Here is a 19,042-nt window from a genome sequence, read left to right as displayed (position 1 = left end):
AGCATTAAAACTATACTTCAATCATGATTTTTTTGTTTCTTTATATATAATAGAATTGAAACCATTAATATGCTAAATATATAAAAATATCACTATCATGGATAGAAGTGAAAATGCACATGACTGTTACTTTGAATAAGTCATTCCAATTCTGTGTCTAATTGGTTGAATTTGGGGAAATGACAGAATTGCAATTCTTTTATATGGAAAGTGACAACCTGTTTCATATGATTGCAGAGACATCAAACCAATTATGAAGAAATGCTATGTAAATGATTGAATTGAACTCAACTCTTATGGAGAATCAATGTGATGTTTCTTTGTTCCTGATGTCAGTGTTAATCACATGGCTGAGCAGCTTCCTTAGAGGCTTTAGGTACTGCTATTGCTTGGATGTTGTCTGTCCCCCAGAGGTTCATGTGCTGGGAGCTTGATCCCTGGGGTGATGTGAAAGCTGATGGAACCTTTAGAAAATGGGTCCTAGTGGGAAGGCCTGAGTTGACTGGAGGTTCTGCCCTTAGAAGAAAATACTGGATCTTCTAGAGGGAATTCTACCAAAGCATGGGTCTGCCTTCACTCTCTCTTGCTACCTGCTTTTGTGATGTGATCCCTCCCTCTCCTACTCTTGTTATCTGCCACAAAGTGACAAAGTCAAGGGAAACCCCTTGCCAGACAGACTTGCACAAGGTTGCCTGGACTTTTAACCTCCCAAACTATGACCTAAATAAACCTCTTTTCTTCAAAAGTTGCCTGCCTCAGATATTTTGTTATATTGATAACTAATAGATTAATTCAGGTACCAAGCTGTGAGGGAGAAAGGAATGCTTATTCCCAACCAACTTATTATGTCTTCAGATGTGGAGGGATGTTGGTTGGATCTTTTGTTTTACAAAGAGTGATATGAATCAGGTTTTAACTAGTGGTCCACAGAAGGACCTGAATTCAAAGGTTTAGTCTGTTAATTATACGTCATTTGTCCTTGAGAAAGTAATGTAACCATTTTGATTTCCTTTGGCTTTCTTAGAAAAATGGACTTAATGAAGAATAAATAACAAAACAAAGATGTACAACAAAACACTTCACAGTATCTGAAGCCTCGTAGCTACTCACCAACTATTTAATACCTCCTTCTTTCTTCTTTCTTGCTACTAATCTACAAAAGAGTCAAATACTTTCCTACAAAATAACCACATTTTTATATATTTAAAGTCATATAATATTACTGTATTTTTTTCAGATTGCCTCATTTTAAGTGTGATTTTTTTATTTTGTTGTCATAGAATTAATATGATAATTTCACTCAAAGATTGGTATTTTGGGCATTTGAGCATATTTTATTTCATTGTGATATCTGAATGCAAGATGGATATTTTTGTTCCACCTCTCATTCATTTGCATGCATTTTTTCCTAGTCACACACCATTCCTCTCTTAAAGTTCTATAAATCCTATGTTTCATTTTATCCCTTCCTGGAATGTTCAGATTATTTAATTGTTTATCACAATCCTCTTCAGCTATGTGTAGTCCTTCTCGATTATTTTGGAATATGTGTATCACGTAGAAAGCACTTGTATCCTTTACAAAGGAGAAGATTAATATCATATATTTTTACTCAAATATATCAACCCTCTATTCTTTTATGATGGAAATACTTTTCCATCCATTTATTACTTTTAGAAAAAGAATTACTACTAAGTTGTACCTGTTTTCCTCTATTTTTAGCACTTGTTATGGAATCTCATTTATTTGTTTGGAGGGTATTGTTATATGGTTTTGAATCTGTCACCATTTTAAATACACTAGTAAAGTCATACATCAGTTTATATACAAAATTTACAGTTTGTCACCTGTAACTTTGATAAATGATATCTGTATTATTGGGAACATGCAATAAAAATAGATTAGGAAAACCATCCCTATATGGAATTCCAAAATGACCACCAAAAATTACTTGGACAGTAGACTATATTCCCATTCTCATTTATGTAAAACCAGTCAATTTCTGATCTCACAAATTGCTATTACATCTCATTTAACTTTCTCTGTAACTCCAGTATCTTAGAAGAAATATTATCAAGTACCTATTGAAATACCTATGTCTACTTGGTTTTAGCAATCCATTATATTTTCCAAGTAAATGAACAGAGTTAAGTTAATGTGACATTACATGTTAGAGTCAACCAAGCTTATGCCTAGTAACATTTGACTTTAGAATCTTTTCCATGATTAATATTAAATGATTGTGTCCATAGCTTCTTTACTTTGGTTTTAGCCTGTATTTTGAAAATCGATGCTATAATTATCAGTTTTATTAGTATTTTCTTCCATTATCAATATCTATACCATAGCCATCAATAGCCATTTAGAGATCTTGCTTACTAGGTCTTTCATTCTAGAATCAAATTTATCTGTAGGAATTGAAATTATTTCAAAGAATTGCTCACTTAAAATTTTCTGACCAATCTTTTTTTTTTCTTCTGGGGGTGTGGGTACTGGGGATTGAACTCAGGGGCACTTGACCACTGAGTCACATTCCTAGCCGTATTTTGCATTTTGTTTAGAGACATGGTCTAACTGATCTACTTAGTGCATAGCTTTTGCTGAGGCTGGCTTTGAACTCATATCCTCCTGCCTCAGCCTCCCTAGCCACCGGGATTACAGATTTGTGCCACTGTGACTGGCTGGGATTGTTAAACTATCTTGATGAACTTATCCCTTTTGTCTGGCAAGTTTTCCTGGTAAGAAATTGTGCTCTGAATCTACTTCTCTGACATTGACATAGATTTTCCAGCTTTATTTTGATAACTGTTAGCAATATATACTTTTTTCCCATTTTTAAATCTGTTGCTATGGTTTGTATATATTTTTCAGTTTCTTCCTCAAGAATTCATGTTTTGGAAACTCGGTTCTCAATGTGGTGGTATAAATGGAGGACGGAATCTTCAAGAAATGGTGCTTAAGGCAAAGTAATTAGGTCATGGCATGGTGGCCCTAGGAAGGAATTAATATAGATTTCCTAGGATCATAGTTTTTTTGAGGAAATAGTTGCTTAAAAGAGCAAGGTAGGGGGATGGGGTAGTAGGTCAGTGGTAGAGTGCTTGCCTAGCACATGTAAGGCACTGGGTTTGATCCTCAGCACCACATAAAAATAAATAAATAAAGTATTATGTTTATCCACAACTTAAAATATTAAAACAAACAAACAAACAAAAAGAGCAAGGTGGGCCCCTGCCTACTCCCTGACTTCCTGTCTTGCCATAGTCTTCTGTCACTGATATGCCATCTTTCAGGGGTCCTTAACTAGAGCCAAACAAAGGCTCCAGCCATTCTTTTGGGCCTCCCGAATTGTGAGCTAACTAAAGCTGTTTTCTTTACAAATTACTTGGCTTTAGGTATTTTGTTATAGCAATGAAAACCAAGCTAATACACATGTATTTATATTTTGATTCTTAAAGAGAATTTTTTTGGGGGTCAGCATATATAGGTCTTGTTTAATTTTTTTATCCAATTTGATGAACTCTATAATTAAGCTTCAGTTTTTAGACTGTTTGGATCTAATGATGTTAAGTTTTGATTTATTCCTTCATACTACTTGTTTTTATTTGTTAATCTCGTCTTTATTATTTTTCTGTTTTAAGGAGTTCTTTTATGTTGAGTATTTTATTTCATTTTTTTTTTTGCTATCTTGGCCAGTTGCAATTCTTTTATATTAATAGACACATTATTGTTTGTAATTTACATCTTTAATTCTTTAGAGTCTACTTTCAAGTGCTCTTATACTGTTTCACATATAGTAACATAAACTTAATATAATATACTTCTAGTTCTAGACTTTGTGCTATTGTCAGTTTTTCATTAAATGTTAAAAATCCAAACTGTATTATTAAAATTGCATTAAACTCTTGCTTTTAAAAAGTGTTAAATAATAAATAAAAGTGTATTTTTCTATGTTATTAAAACTTCTATGCCTGTCATTCCTTTATGCAGATCCAGATTTCATTATGACATCATTTTCTTCTGTTTTAAGATCTTTTTACAAACATTGTCTGTTGCACAGAGCACTTGGTAATTAATTATCACAACTTTTACATATCTAAAGTATTATATTTATCTAAGTTTTATGAATGATATTATTATAGGCACTACTTATATATTAACAGTTTCTTTCTTTTATTTTTTTTTCCTTCCTGTATTTTATAGCTGTTACTCCAATATTGTCTGGTGAGTTTTCCTCAGAGAAATCTATTGCTATTCTTATCTTTGCCTCTTTGTATAAAACATGTTCCCCCCGCCCTTTGGGGTCCTTAAAATTTTCTCCTAAATACATGTATGGCTACTTTGTCCTCAGTTCATTGATGTTCTTTCAATCTGTTTTTAGTTTTCTTTTCTTCTCTCTCTCTCTCTCTCTTTTCTTTCTTTCTTTCTTTCTTTTTTTTTTTTGGTATAGGATTGAACACAGAGGCTCTTAACTGCTGAGCTACATCCCCAGCACCTTTTTATATTTTATTTTGAGACAGGGTTTTATTGAGTTTCTTAAGGCCTTATAAGTTGTTGAGGTGGAGGATAACTTTGAACTCATGATCGTCTTGCCTCAGCTTTCTGAGTTGCTGGGATTACAGGTATGCACCACCATGCCTGGGCCATATACACTTTAAAATATAAATATATTGACACACAAACGCTCACGGCAGACTATCTATTATGACTATATGTATTATGTCTGAAGAATAAATTCAAATTTCTTTAATAGTTAATGCATTTTTTGCTCTAGGAATAGTCAGTGAACCTCTTAGAACTATAATTTTATCATCTGTTAAATAGTTTATTGAAAATACCTACCTAAACTGTTGATGTACAGGAGCATCAAGAACTTTCTTAAAGACCCAACAAAGTCCCTTTTCCCAAATATTCTAGATAAAATATAGTTTTTCACATATATGGCCAAACATGAGTTGTAGAAATAAGTCTTCAAGTACTAAAAATTAGGATCTAGAACACATACAGTGAGAAGTTTTTGAAGCTTGTTAAAATCACAAATGGCATTGGACCAGGGTATATAATGTAGTAAATTTGTTTTTATATCAGTGAGGGGGAAAAAGGAAAGTGAACAGACATGAAATAATCATCTTTGCTTGTTATTATTAGATTGAATATAACAGGTTTATTCTTATGTACACGAACTATTTCTCTGAACTCAGAGTGGACATATGATTTGATTTGCTTGAATGAAATTTTCTTATGCTATTTTGACATTTCAATGTTTTGATAATATTAATACAGTTCTTATATAAAATCACATTCCCATGCCCAAAATGATTAGGTTATTATCATTTCATGATTTCCCATCTATATTTATCAGCAAGAAAGGCTTGCATTATTATTACTGAGGGGTGTCTTTCTCAGAGAATGTTGAATACTTACACAACACATTTGCAGAGTAATTTCTATAGCTTCCACAGTTTTATCTGATTTACATCAGTACATTGAGGTAATCTGTTCCTTAATTTTAAAAAGATGTCATAACATGTTTCTGATAATGAGAGTGATGGGCTGTGATCTAAGCTGTAGGGAGATTCCTGAAAGTGGTAGTAACTGAAGGATTTTCTTTAAAGTGACACAGTTAGCAGTTAATTGTGGGGCCCAGAATTCCAACATTTCTGTAAATGATTCTAAATTCTGAGACCTTTCCAAAAAGGCCAATAAATATAAGCAGCTGAACTCTGAACTTTGGAAGTACATGAGAAGCATTCTCAAGGCTATATTTAAAAGCTGTAGGAAGTAATTGAGTGTGATGGCATGTAAGGAATTCATAAAATATTGATGGATGGTGAATTATTTGTTAATCACATGGAGGCAATTAGAAAACTGATAAGCATCCTACATTATTTTTTTAAAAAAGATATTTGCAAAGAGACTTTTGTCCTCAAAGAGCCAGGGGTAGTGGAAAAACAAATCTATAATTTCTGTATCCATATTTTGTCATACAAATGGCCTTTTGGAAAAAATTAAGTTCTTAAGCCAATCTTAGACAGAATAAAGTACGTACTATGCACCCATCTGTTTTCATGGTTACATAACTCTATTTGAACCATTTAGCCAGTCTAAAGTTACTGTACATTTAAAACAGCACAGTATACTTTGGCTATTAAGGTATACTATACTAGTATTATATCTGAGGGTTAATACTTCCTTCCAGAAAATAACAGCCAACCGTGTGTCTATTTCCCTTGATATATGGTATTATACAAGAATGGCAAAACCACCTTCCCCCAAATCTCATATCCACTGGCTTGCCAGTGGAGTTAAAGAGCTTGATGTCCACTAACTCAGTGTGCTGGGTAATAGGATGCTGTGATAACATCTTCAGGGCCACTTTAAAAAAAGTTAAAATTTTTTAAAAAATTAATTCATTTATTCTAATTTGTTATACATGACAGCAGAATGCATTTCAATTCATAGTACACAAATGGAGCACAATTTTTTCATTTCTCAGCTAGTACACAAAATAGAGTCACACCATTCATGTCTTCATACATGTACCTAGGGTAATGATGTCCATCTCATTCCACCATTTTTCCTATACCCCCTTGCCCCTTCCCTTTGCTCCCTCCCCTTTCCCTATCCAAAGTTCATCTATTCCTCACATTCTCTCCCCACCACCCTTGTGTGGGCTCTCTCTCATCCAGCAAGGAGGTCCATGGAACAGGGTAGAGGAGAGTGTGGCTACAGAGTCGCTAATCAAGACCTCCAGAGACCAAGCAGGAAGCAGGTCTGTGTAGTTACCACATATATATACTTAGGCAGTAGCTAAGCATATTACAGGGCAGCCACAGTGGAATTTCTGCTAACTGTCCTTGCAGTGACCAATTGAGGAGTGGGCTGTGGAGCAAGTACAGGGATTGCAACACATGGACTCATGCCCAGGGCTGTGTCTATGGTGTAAGCGGTCTGCCGCTCACACGGCTAGCACTAGGGGAGTAGCCTGCCACTCAGATGCCATTAATGTATGCCATGTATGCAGTACTCCATGCACTTGTCACCACACACCCCCATTATGGATCCGCATCCACTTATCAGGGGAAACATTTGGCTTTTGATTTTTTGGGGATTGGCTTATTTCATTTAGCATGATATTCTCCAGCTCCATCCATTTACCTTCAAATGCCATGATTTTATTCTCTATAAATGCTGAGTAATATTCTATTGTGTATATATATATGTCATAGTTTCTTTATCTATATGTCTATTGAAGGGCATCTAATTTGGTTCCACAATTTAGCTATTGTGAATTATGCTGCTTTAAACATTGATATGGCTGAACTGTTGTAGTAATCTGTTTTTAAGCCCTTTAGGTACCAACTGAGAATGGATAGCTGGATCAAACTGACACCAAAATAGACTGGTAGAACAATGGTTTAGAATAGAGAACACAGAGACAAACCACATAAATACAGTTATCTCATACTAGACAAAGGAGCCAAAAACATACATTGTAGAAATGATAGCCTCTTCAACAAATGGTGCTGGGAAAACTGGAAATCCACATGTAACAAAATGAAATTAAGCCTCTCTCTCTCACCATGCACAAAATTCAACTCAAAGTGGATCAAGGACCTAAGAATTAAACCAGAGACCTTGCACCTAATGGAAGAAAATATAGGCCCAAATCTCCATTATATCGGTTTAGGCCCCAACTTTCTTAATAAAACTCCTGTAGCACAAGAATTCAAACTAAAAAACTTCTTCTCAGCAAAAAAGACAATCAGTGAGGTAAATAGAGAGCCTATAGAATGGGAGCACATTTTTACCACATGCACATCAGATAGAGTACTAATCTCCAGTATATATAAAGAACTCAAAAAACTTAATACCAAAACAACAAATAACCCAATTAATAAAAGTGCTAAGGAACTGAAAAGACACTTCTCAGAAGAAGATATATAACTGATCAACAAATGTATGAAAAAATGTTGAACATCTCTAGCAGTTAGAGAAATGCAAATCAAAACTAGTCTAAGATTTGATCTCACTCTAGTCAGAATAGCTGTTATTAAGAATACAGGCAACAATAAGTGTTGGCAAGGATGTGGGGGAAAAGGCACACTCATGCATTGCTGGTGGGACTGCAAATTAGTGCAATCAATGTGGAAAGCAGTATGGAGATTCCTTAGAAAACTTGGATGGAACTTCAAGGGCTGCTTTCCCCAAACTCAAGGACATGAGAGAGTGCCTCAGGTATATAACCAGTATTAGACTTGAAGCGAATGAATGAAAGATTTAGAAAGAACCTTGATAATCTAGTTTATGGCTTCTGATCTAAACTACATCATAACCTTCTGATTGAGATAATTGACTCCTATCTGAAGGCATGCTATAATCTTCCATATTAATGCTGTCAGCGAAACTGAGAATAGAATGAGAGTGGGCACAAGTAGACACAGATCAAATGGCCTAAAGGGAAAAGGTTGGCTAAATTAAATGAGCTCGGAAAATTGATATATATTTAGAAATAATTTTTAAAAGAAAGTTCTCTTAGATACTAAAGTGATCATTAAGGGTAGTACTTATTTCTCTGTTGTTTTGATCTTCTTTTTCGGTACTGAGGATTGAACTCAGGGGCACTTGACCACCAAACTACATCCCCAGTCCTATTTTGTATTTTATTTTGAGTCTCACTGAGTTGCTTAGTGCCTTGCTTTGGCTGAGGCTGGCTTTGAACTCATGTTCCTCCTGCCTCAGATTCCTGAACTGCTGGGATTACAGGTATGTGCCACCGAGAGCCCAGCTAGTGTTTTCATCTTGAACATCAACAATACAACAAGAAAGCAACTAGAAAATGAAATTATATTCTAGTGTATATTGCTTGATTTCCTAGATCGTCTATTACTTTTTTTGTTTTGCACTTTTAAATCAATCAGAAAAGAATTATACAATGGCCCATTTTCAAAAATGTATAAAACTCCTAAAATCTTTTTTTAATTTTTTAATTTATTTCTTACATACATGACGATAGTGGAGTGCATTACATTCTTAATTATCCATTCACAGCACAATTTTTCCTAACTCTGTATATAGAGTATGTCACTCCAAATTATGCCATTATACTTGAGCGCTCTCTCTCTCTCTCTCTCTCTCTCTCTCTCTCTCTCTCTCTCTCTCTCTCTCTCTCTCCCCCTGTCTCTCTTTTTTGCATACAGTTCTTAATATATTTTAAAAAACTAGTATCATCTGGGATTTTTCCAGAATAGCAGAAAAGAACACCTAACCCCATCAGAGAGAGGAGAGTTCAGGGAATGTCTGTGTCTGATAGGAGGGAACAAAGCTGGAGTAAGACTTAAAGGAAAAATAGGGAGAGAAAATAATGTTAATAAATACCCAGAGGTATGTTGTAGCTTTTGTGAATGAAGTGCATCTTTCTCAAGTATATAAAACAAGATTGGGAGTTATAGGAAATAAATTGAGATCTGGTCAGAGGGATATAATCTATGCCAAAGACCTTAAACTTCATCTTGCAGACTGTTAGCTTTGTCTTGGTTTTTAGTGCTGGTGGTTTAACTCAGAGCCTCGTGCATTCTAGGCAAGCACTCTACTGCTAAGCTCTATCTCTGAACCTAAGCTGTACTTCTATAGCAATCCTGAAGGTATTGTGTGATTAAAAAAAAAATCAGAAAAAAATGAGAATACAGTTTGGAATTTTTGTAGATTTTAATGGAGGCAGTATATAAGAATAAGTAGGCACGTTGAGACTTGGGAAGAAAACTCGAAATGGGGGATCCGTCAGGAGATGATTCCAGAAGAGTGATGCCCGTGTTGACTATGAGAAAGTACGTGTCCTACAATAGGCATTGAATTAATTTGCATGTTCTAAGCACAGAATCATATAAACTGTCTGTGTTTTTGAACAAACTATAAAGGCATGGCATTGGTTTGAAAGTACTTAAAAAGTGTCTTACACTAGACATGCATTAAATATATTAAATTATATTAAAATTAGAATAATGTGAAAATATATGCTACAGAAAAAAAGCTCATATGTGTAAGAAGTGTATTTTAGAGTAAATTGTAGTGTATATGAGAATTCTTACAGAGAAAAACTCCTACATCTTTGGAGACAATGTAAATTTTTACAGCCATTGTGGAATACACTATAGAGTTTTCTCAGGAAAACCTGAATTAAAATATAGAATTTTCATATGACCTAGCAATTTTACTGCTGTATTTACCCAAAAGTATTGAAATCAGTGTGTTCAAGAGATGTCTGCAGCCACATATTCATTGTAAAATTCTATTCACCACAGCCAAGTTACAGAATCAAACTGTGTCCATCAACATATAAAATGTTGTATATGTACACAATGGAATACTGTTCTGTCTTAGAAAAGAAAGTATTCCATTTTCTGTTACAACATGAATGAAATTGGAGAACATTACACTAAGTGAAAATAAACCAGGCACAAAAGACAAATATCATATGTTCTCACTTACATATGAAATCTAACTGAACTCAGAAGGAGAGAGAGAATGGTGACAAGAGGCTGTGGGCTTCAGGGAAGAGGGCGATGATGGTCTTATCTAACTAAGCCTCCATTAGCTAGGAGAAATCCTTTTCTTTTTAAGATCTATGGCACAACATAGTGAATATAATCATAGAGGGTTTTTTGTGGGGAGGAGGGGGCACCATGGATTGAACTCAAGGCCACTTCACTTAACCACTGACCAACATCTCCTGGCCCTTTTTTGTATTTTATTTATAGACAGGATCTCACTGAATTTCTTAGTGCCTCCTGTTGCTGAGGCTAGCTTTGAACTCACAATCCTCCTGCCTCAGACTCCCAAGCTGCTGGGATTACAAGTATGTGCCACTGCAGCCAGCACTTATACTGTTTACATTTTAAAATTGTTGAGAGAGAATATCAAATGTTCTTACCACAAAAAATAAGTATTTGAAGTTGGGCTGAGGATGTGGCTCAAGGGGTAGCACGCTCGCCTGGCATGCACTCGGCATTGAGTTCCATCCTCAGCACCACATACAAATAAAATAAAGATGTAGTGTCCACTGAAAACTAAACAATAAATATTAAAAATTCTCTCTCTCTCTCTTTAAAAAACTAAGTACTTGAAGTAACGCAATGTTAATTATATTGATTTAATTATTCCACAAATCACATAATCATTTTGCATTACACAAATGTATTACACAAACATATAATACTATAATCTGTCAATTTATGATAAAATTAATTAATATTAAAATTCAGTATATGCTATTATTGGCATCATAAATATATGAGAAAAAATAAAAGAGTCAATAAAATTTGAGATAACTGACAACTTGGGAAAAATATTGAAACTAAAACTATAGAGAAAATATTAAAAACTCAAGAGTACATAAAACACTAATTATATAAGTACACCATTAGTTTTATGATGAAATAATGTTTCATTGTTTGAATTACCACATTAAGTTTACCCATTTGTCAATTGATGGGTATCTGGGTTGTTCACTTTGGGGCTATTAGAATCTTTTGTTATGAACAGTGTTTTATTATTATTGTCAAATAGATTTCATATTTCAAATAAAGAAACTTTAGATTTATGGCACATTTGAGTAGAAAATACAGAGACTTCCTATATACTCTCTGAACTCAACATGCATGCCTAACTTCCCTCATATGACAGTCCCTCATTGCAAATTTCTTACAATTGATGAAGCTGAATTAATACAACATAATCACCTAACATTCATATTTAAAACTAGGGTCTACTTTTCTTGTATATTCTATATAATTCTATATTCTACCAACATATAATGATATTTATCTACCACTATAATATCATACAAATTAATTTTGTTTTTCATTTTATAAATTCTGTGTGTTCTATTAATTCCTTTATTTTCACAACTCTTCAACCATTGATCTCTATATTGTTTTGATAATTTTGCCTTTTTTAGAATGTCAATAGCTTTTTCAGATTGACTTCATTCAGTCATTTAATAATATGGACTTAAGATTCTTCTAAGTCTGCTTTTTTCCCCTCAGTGTTGGGGACTAAAGGGCCTTGCACGTGATGCTAGACACTGTGCTCCCAGCCCTTCCTCCATATTTTTTCATGATTCAATAGTTCATTTCTCTTTAACGTTCAACACAGCAAATCTATACTGAACTCCATTTCATTGTTTGGATGTACCAGAGTTTATCCATTCACCTACTGAGGAGCATCTTATTTGCTTCCAAGTTTTTGTAGTTATGGATAAAGTTGCAATAAACACCTATCTGTAAGATTGCATGTGAAGACTAGTTGTCAAGTAAAAATAACAAGTAGTGTGATTGTTATATCATATGGTAAGTGGATATTTAATTTTATAAGAAACTGCCAAAATGTTTCCCAAAGTGGCTATACCACTTTGCATTCCCACTGTCAATGAATGAGAGTTCCCATTGCTCCATATCCTTGGTGGGATTTGGTGTTGTGGTGTACTAGGTTTTGGCTCTATTATTAGTGGTATCTTATTATTGTTTTTAATACTTATTTGTGGATTTAGTTTGCAAATATTTTATCCCATGTTTTGTCATTTTCCTTTTAATTTCCCGTATTATTCTTTGAAGCATAAATGTTAATTTTGATGAAGTCCAATTTATCTTTTTTCCTTCATATAAAGTTTGTGCTCTTGATATTTTATAAAAGAGATCATTACCTATTCCAAAGTCATGTAGTTTTATCCTTTTACTTTCATTTAAGAGGTTTATAGGTTTTTCTTTTTCATTAATTCATGTGATAAATTTTGATTGAATTTGGTTATGATGTGAGGTAGTAGTACTATTTCATTTTTTTTATGTGAGTATCCACCTGTCCTTCCTTGTATAAGGAAGAATTATCAAATTATCAAAAAGAATACAGAATATAATAAAACTCAACAAAAATCCCTCCTGCACTCATACAGACATGTTGGTCCCAGGACTCAGTTGGCCTTTTCATCTGCAAGTGATTACCAGAGGATCAGAAAATGCCACAGGAGACCCTACAGATGACTTCAAGTTTCCCTATGCTGATGGGCATTCCAGGGCAAAGCCTATCTACGCATAAATCATAAGCCCTCCCCTTGTGGAGATGGAGTTGGTCTTCACCAGAACCTGTTCCTCATAATAAAGATGAAAAGCACCTTCAGTCCATCTCTTTTGGGTGGGTGCAACAGGGATTTCATCAGAAAGAAAACTGTGTGGATGCCCTCTGGGTGCGCTGGTTGCAGTGATAGTGTGGTTGGGAAAATGGGCCCTGGCTGGAGGTACATCCAGGACCTGTACTAGGCTTCACTGAGAGCTACTAGTACTCAGAGGGATCTGGAGGACACTGAAGGCTTCACAACCCTGACCAACTTGCATCTTGTCAGGTATACCAGGATTTTGGAAGACCAGTCTGAACAGTCTGATGCAACAGACCATGAATTGGAGACACCTAGAATGCCAGGTGCCCCAGTCTTCTTTCACCTACTTGAGGTGTACCTCACAGAGGTGAGGCTGGCTGTGCTGGTGTCAGAATAAAGAAAACCAGTGAGAAGCTGAGAAATGGTGCTCCTAGTGCAATCTCAGGAATATGGTTGGGTGTGTGAAACTCTCTCTGGTCAGCTGATGAGGAGGGTGAGCTTGAAAGTTCCAGTGGAAAACAGTATCTGTGCCTGTATAGAAGTCTGGTGGCACTGCAGAGTGCTCCAGAGACCTGTAGTAAGAGGTCTGGACCTGGGCAGGCAGTGTCACACATTTACACTGTCGGCCTTTGGGATGTTGGTGCTTCACTGAGGAAGTCTGAGACCATGTCAATTGCAACAAGCCCCATCAACTCAGAGGTGTCAAGTCCTGGTAAGTCTAACTAGAAAACATCCTGATAATACTCGTCGATACTTGTCAATTCCTTTCATACAAAACCAGCCTCTCTGGTTGCCGGAATTCTGAGTAGGCTTCTTCCCCACCCACCTCTCTCTATTATTCCCCCTCCACCCACACATATATCACATCTCTGTCACCTTCAGCTGCCTGGTGGTCCAATACTGCTGCTGTGTGCTGGTTCTAAGCCCTCAAAGTTCCCACAAATAGCCTGGAATAACAAAGGCTGTAGGACTCATCTATCCCAACACACCTTTCCCCCTTCCCCCCAAAAAAAAATCCAGGAGGAAAAGGTTCTTTATTTCTTCCTCTCCTATCAGATGCTGGAGGTGGGGGATATATTTATTAACTGAACCCCAAATTTCCAAGCCAACTATTTCCTCCTCTCCTGTAACTGGGTGAACCTTCTTATTGGGAGACTCTCACGACAGGCTGAACAAGGGGGAAAAAAGTACTTTACACGGGAACTCCATTGTGAAGTCTGGGTGGGCACATCAGTCTGAGTGAAAAATGACTCTCGGGGGACTCAGATCTTTGGGACAACCCATTATCACTGCTAAAAATAAAAACAAAGCAAAACAAAAAACCAACCTGGGGTCTATTGACCAGTGCAATATGCTTTGTGCAGAAAGGAAAAAAAAAGTATCTACTTTTTTCACCTAATACGAATTGTCTTGGCACCCTTGTGGAAAAATCACCTGAGCATAAATATAAAGGTGTGTGGACTCTCTCTCATCCAATGAGGAGGTCCACAGAGCAGGTAAAGGAGAGTGTGGCTGTGGAGTCATTAATCAAGACCTCCAGAGACCAAGCAGGAAGCAGGTCTGCTCAGTTACCATGTATATATACTCAGGCAGTAGCTAAGCAGATTATAGGGCAGCCACCAATGCAATTTCTGCTAACTGTCCTTACAGTGACCAGTTGAGGAGTGGGCAGTAGAGCAAGCACAGGGACTGGAACACATGGTCTCACACCCAGAACTGTGCCTACAGGGTAAGTGACCTGCCACTCGCATGCCTAGCATGAGGGGAGTGGCCTGCCACTCAGATCCCCTTGACGTATGCCATGTATGCAGTACTCCATGCACTTGTTCCCACATAAAGGTTTATTCTTGGATTGTAAATTTTATACAGGATCTACATGTCTACCTTTAGCCCAATTTCACTACTTTTTTCATAAGAGTGTAACTCTGGAGTAAAATTTCAAATCTAGACATGTGAATCCTTCACATTTTTTTTTTCTTTTCAAGATTGTTTAGGCCTATCCATATAAATTTTAGGATCAGTTAATTAATTTCTAAAAAACAGTTGGGATTTTAAGAGGACTTCTATTTTATCAAAAGCTTGATATGCAACACCTTCTAAATGATATTAAGTCTTCTGATTAATTAACATGACATATTTACCACTTAATGTCTTTGATTTCATTCAATTATGTCTTCAGTGTATAAGTCATATGTGTTTTCAAAAAATCATTACTAAGAATTTATCCTTTTTGATGCTATTTAAGTGAAATTGTTTCTTTAGTTTTATTTTCAGATTTTTTCATATACAAATATAGTTCATTTTTTTAAAAGAGAGAGGGAGAGAGAGGGAGAGAGAGGGAGAGAGAGAGAGAATTTTAATATTTATTTTTTAGTATTTGGTGGACACAACATCTTTGTTTGTATGTGGTGCTGAGGATTGAACCTGGGCCGCATGCATGCCAGGCGAGCGCGCTACCGCTTGAGCCACATCCCCAGTCCCAAAATATCGTTCATTTTGATCTTGTTTTATTCTGCAACCCTCCCCAAACCATTTATTAGCTCTAATAGCTTGTTATGGATTCTTTAGGTTTTTTTTTTTTACATAGAATACCATATAATTTCTCAATAGAGATAGTTTGACTAATTCTTGCTTTACTAAATCTGATTTTTCCTTCTTCCTTTTTTTAACCCAATTTCACTGGCTGTAATCTCCCAGTACAATGTTGAATAGACGTGTCAAGAATAAACATCTTTGTTGTTTTTTTTTAATGATAAGCTGCAAACTCTCTGTTTTTCACCAGATAGTATGATATTAGATGACCTTTATCACATTGAAGAAATTGCTTTCTATTTGCAGTTTGTTGAAGCTTTTTTTTTTATTGTGAAAGTGTTTTTTATTTAGTCAAGCACAGTTTGTGCATATATTGGGAAGGCTGTGGTTTAATTTTATTAATATAGTATTATATTAACTGATTTTAATACATTGAATCACCATACTTTGCAACAAAGTAATAAATCTCACCTGGTTGGGGGCATGTAATTCCTTTTATATTGCTGTTTTAGTTGATTAATATGTTGTTGATCATTTCAGCATTTATGTTCATAAAGATTATCATTCTGTGATGTCATTTTCTTGTGATGTTTTTGTCTGTCTTTGATATCCGGGTAAAACTTTGATATTAGGGTAAAACTGTCTTTGATATTGGGATATTGCCCTCCTTTCTTGTTTTAAATGAGTTTTTAAATGTTGATGTTGGTTCATCTTTAAATGTTTGTTGGCATTCATAAGTAAAGCCATCTGTTCATTGGCTTTTATTTTGGGAGGTTTTTTAAAAAAAATTATTATTCCTATTTAAATTGATCTATTTGTTATAAGTCTCTTCAGAGTTTTTATTTTTCCTTTAGTCACTTCCAATGTTTTGGGTATTTTTGGGAATTTGTCCATTCCATCCAAATTATCTATTGTTTCAGTAAGGAAATATTCATGTAATTCACTTGTATTTCATAATTTTTTAGTAATTTTTCATCTTCTATTCCTGTTTAGTTACTTGAGACTTTTTTTTAAATTGGTCACTTAAAAGTTTATGATTTTTAAATCTTTTCACAGAACTTTTACTTTCATTTATTTTCTCTGTTACCATTATCTTCTGTTTTATTAGTTTGTACTCTAGCTAGGAGTGGAGGTTTCAAGTTTGAGGTCAGTCTTAGCAAATTAGCTAGATTTTTGACTCAAAACATTAAAAAAAGTCAAATTTTTACTCTGATCTTTGTGTCTTTCCTTTTGCCTGCTTTGAATTTGATTTCTTCTCTTAAGAAAATGAGACTAGAAAGTTTCTGTAGGTAGAATGTTAGGTTATTCATGTAAGATCTTTCCTCCTCCTCCTCCTCCTCCTCTTCCTCCTTTACTCCTCCTCCTCTTTTTATCATTTCCTTCCTTCTTTTCTCTCTCCTTCCTTCCTTCCTTCCTTCCTTCCTTCCTTTCTTTCGATTGAACCCACACATGATTTATCAGTGAGCTACATCCCAACACTTTTTACTTTTTGATACAGGGTCTCACTAAATTGATGAGGCTGGGCTCAAACTTGTGATTCTCTGGCCTCAGCTGCCTAAGTTGTAAGATCATTCTTCTTTTTAAAATATAGGTATTTAAAGTTATAAATTTTCCTCTAAGCCTTGCTTTAGTTAGACTATGTGTGTGTGTGTGTGTGTGTGTGTGTGTGAGAGAGAGAGAGAGAGAGAGAGAGAGAGAGAGTGTGTGTGTGTATTGGTTTCTTTTCTTTTCCAAATATTTTCTGGTATCAATTGTGATCTCTTCTTTGACCCGGTTGTCTTTCCTGAGTATGCTGCTTAATGTCCACATAAGTATGTATTTCCCAGATTTCCTTATGGTAATTTTTGCTAGTTTAATTCCATTGTTGGAAGTGAACTTACTTTATAAGATTTCTATGCTTTTGGACTAATACATGGACAATTATGAAGATGATGTTACCTGTACTTTTCTGTATCAATGTTGTCAGAGTGTTCTATAGTGTCAGTTAGGTCCTAATAGATTTTTTACCCTGTTGATAATGTTTTCTATTTTTTATTGAATAGTTACCAGACTTTTTTATATTATTAAAACTAGATATCAAAGACTCTACTATTGTTGAATTGTCTTCTTCAATTTTGAAAACTTTTGATTCACTGTTATTAGGTGCGTTTAAATGTAAAATTATCATATATAAAATATAAAGTATAATTGCATATTTGTTTTTGTTTTAAAGGTTTTTTTGTGTTAATATAGCTGTACCAGTTTTCTTTTGGCTGTTGTTTCTATGGTATATACTCTCCCATCCTTATTCGTTTAGACTATTGCTGCTTAAAACTGAAAGTGTGTTTCTAGTAAATAGTATATAGTTAGACAATGTCTTTTATCCATTCTACCAATTTGTTGTTTGACATGTTTAATCCATTTACATATACTATAACTACAGATAACAGAAGATTTTCTTTGAATGTTGTGCTGTTTATTTTTATGCACTTATGGTTATCCCATTGACCATTACTGACTACTTTTGTATTAAATACATATTTTGTGGTGCACCTTTTTAATTGCTTTGTTTCTTTTAGTATGTTTTTTAATTAGTGACTATCCTGTGGGATCCCAATTAATATCTTAACTCATACCAATTTCATTCAGATCAAGACCAACTTTTGTTAATATTAAACAAAATATTCCTTTCTATATAGCTCCTTTACTGCCTCTATGTTTATGATCTCATTGATATACAAATTGCAATTGTGTTCATTTTCTGCTTATATAATAGAATAGGAGATAAAATAACTAAAATAGCATAAAGAAGAATTGAAATCAAAACTTATTTATACCCTCTTTTATATTTACATGGTGCTTTTTATTTTTTATGTGGATTTGAATTATTACCTAGTATTTTTCACTTCAACTTGAAGGAAATTCCTTTTGGTATTGATTTTTGTAAAATTGGATGGCTGGGCCTAGTTCTATTTTACTTTTCCATATGTATAACCCACAGTCCTGGAACTACTTAATGAATATTTTGTCTTTCTCCCCTGATGGATAATACCCACATCTGAACTATCAAGCTCTTTTTTCCTTTTCTTCCTTCCCATTTTTTTGTCCAATACTGGAGATTGAACCAAACCTTTATGCATGCTAGGCAAGCACTCTTACACTGTACTACAACCCAACCTAGCTCTTTTAACATTTTATTTTAATATAGGGTCTTGCCAAGTTCCCTGTGATTCTCCTGCGTCAGCCTCCAGAGTAGCCACTCTGGAGTAGAAAGTGAACCACTGTGCCAGCTAATATCAAGATTTTCTATGTGCTAGAGTCTGCCTCTTGTATCTCTAAGGAAAGACAATCCTATATATATCTATCCAATCCTTTAAATATCCATTT

Source organism: Marmota monax, unplaced genomic scaffold (genome assembly GCF_021218885.2).
Source record: "Marmota monax isolate L192 unplaced genomic scaffold, Marmota_monax_Labrador192_F-V1.1 WCK01_AAM20220418_F8-fsc00357, whole genome shotgun sequence".
Taxonomy (NCBI): Eukaryota; Metazoa; Chordata; class Mammalia; order Rodentia; family Sciuridae; genus Marmota; species Marmota monax.
This window is presented reverse-complemented; position numbering follows the sequence as displayed.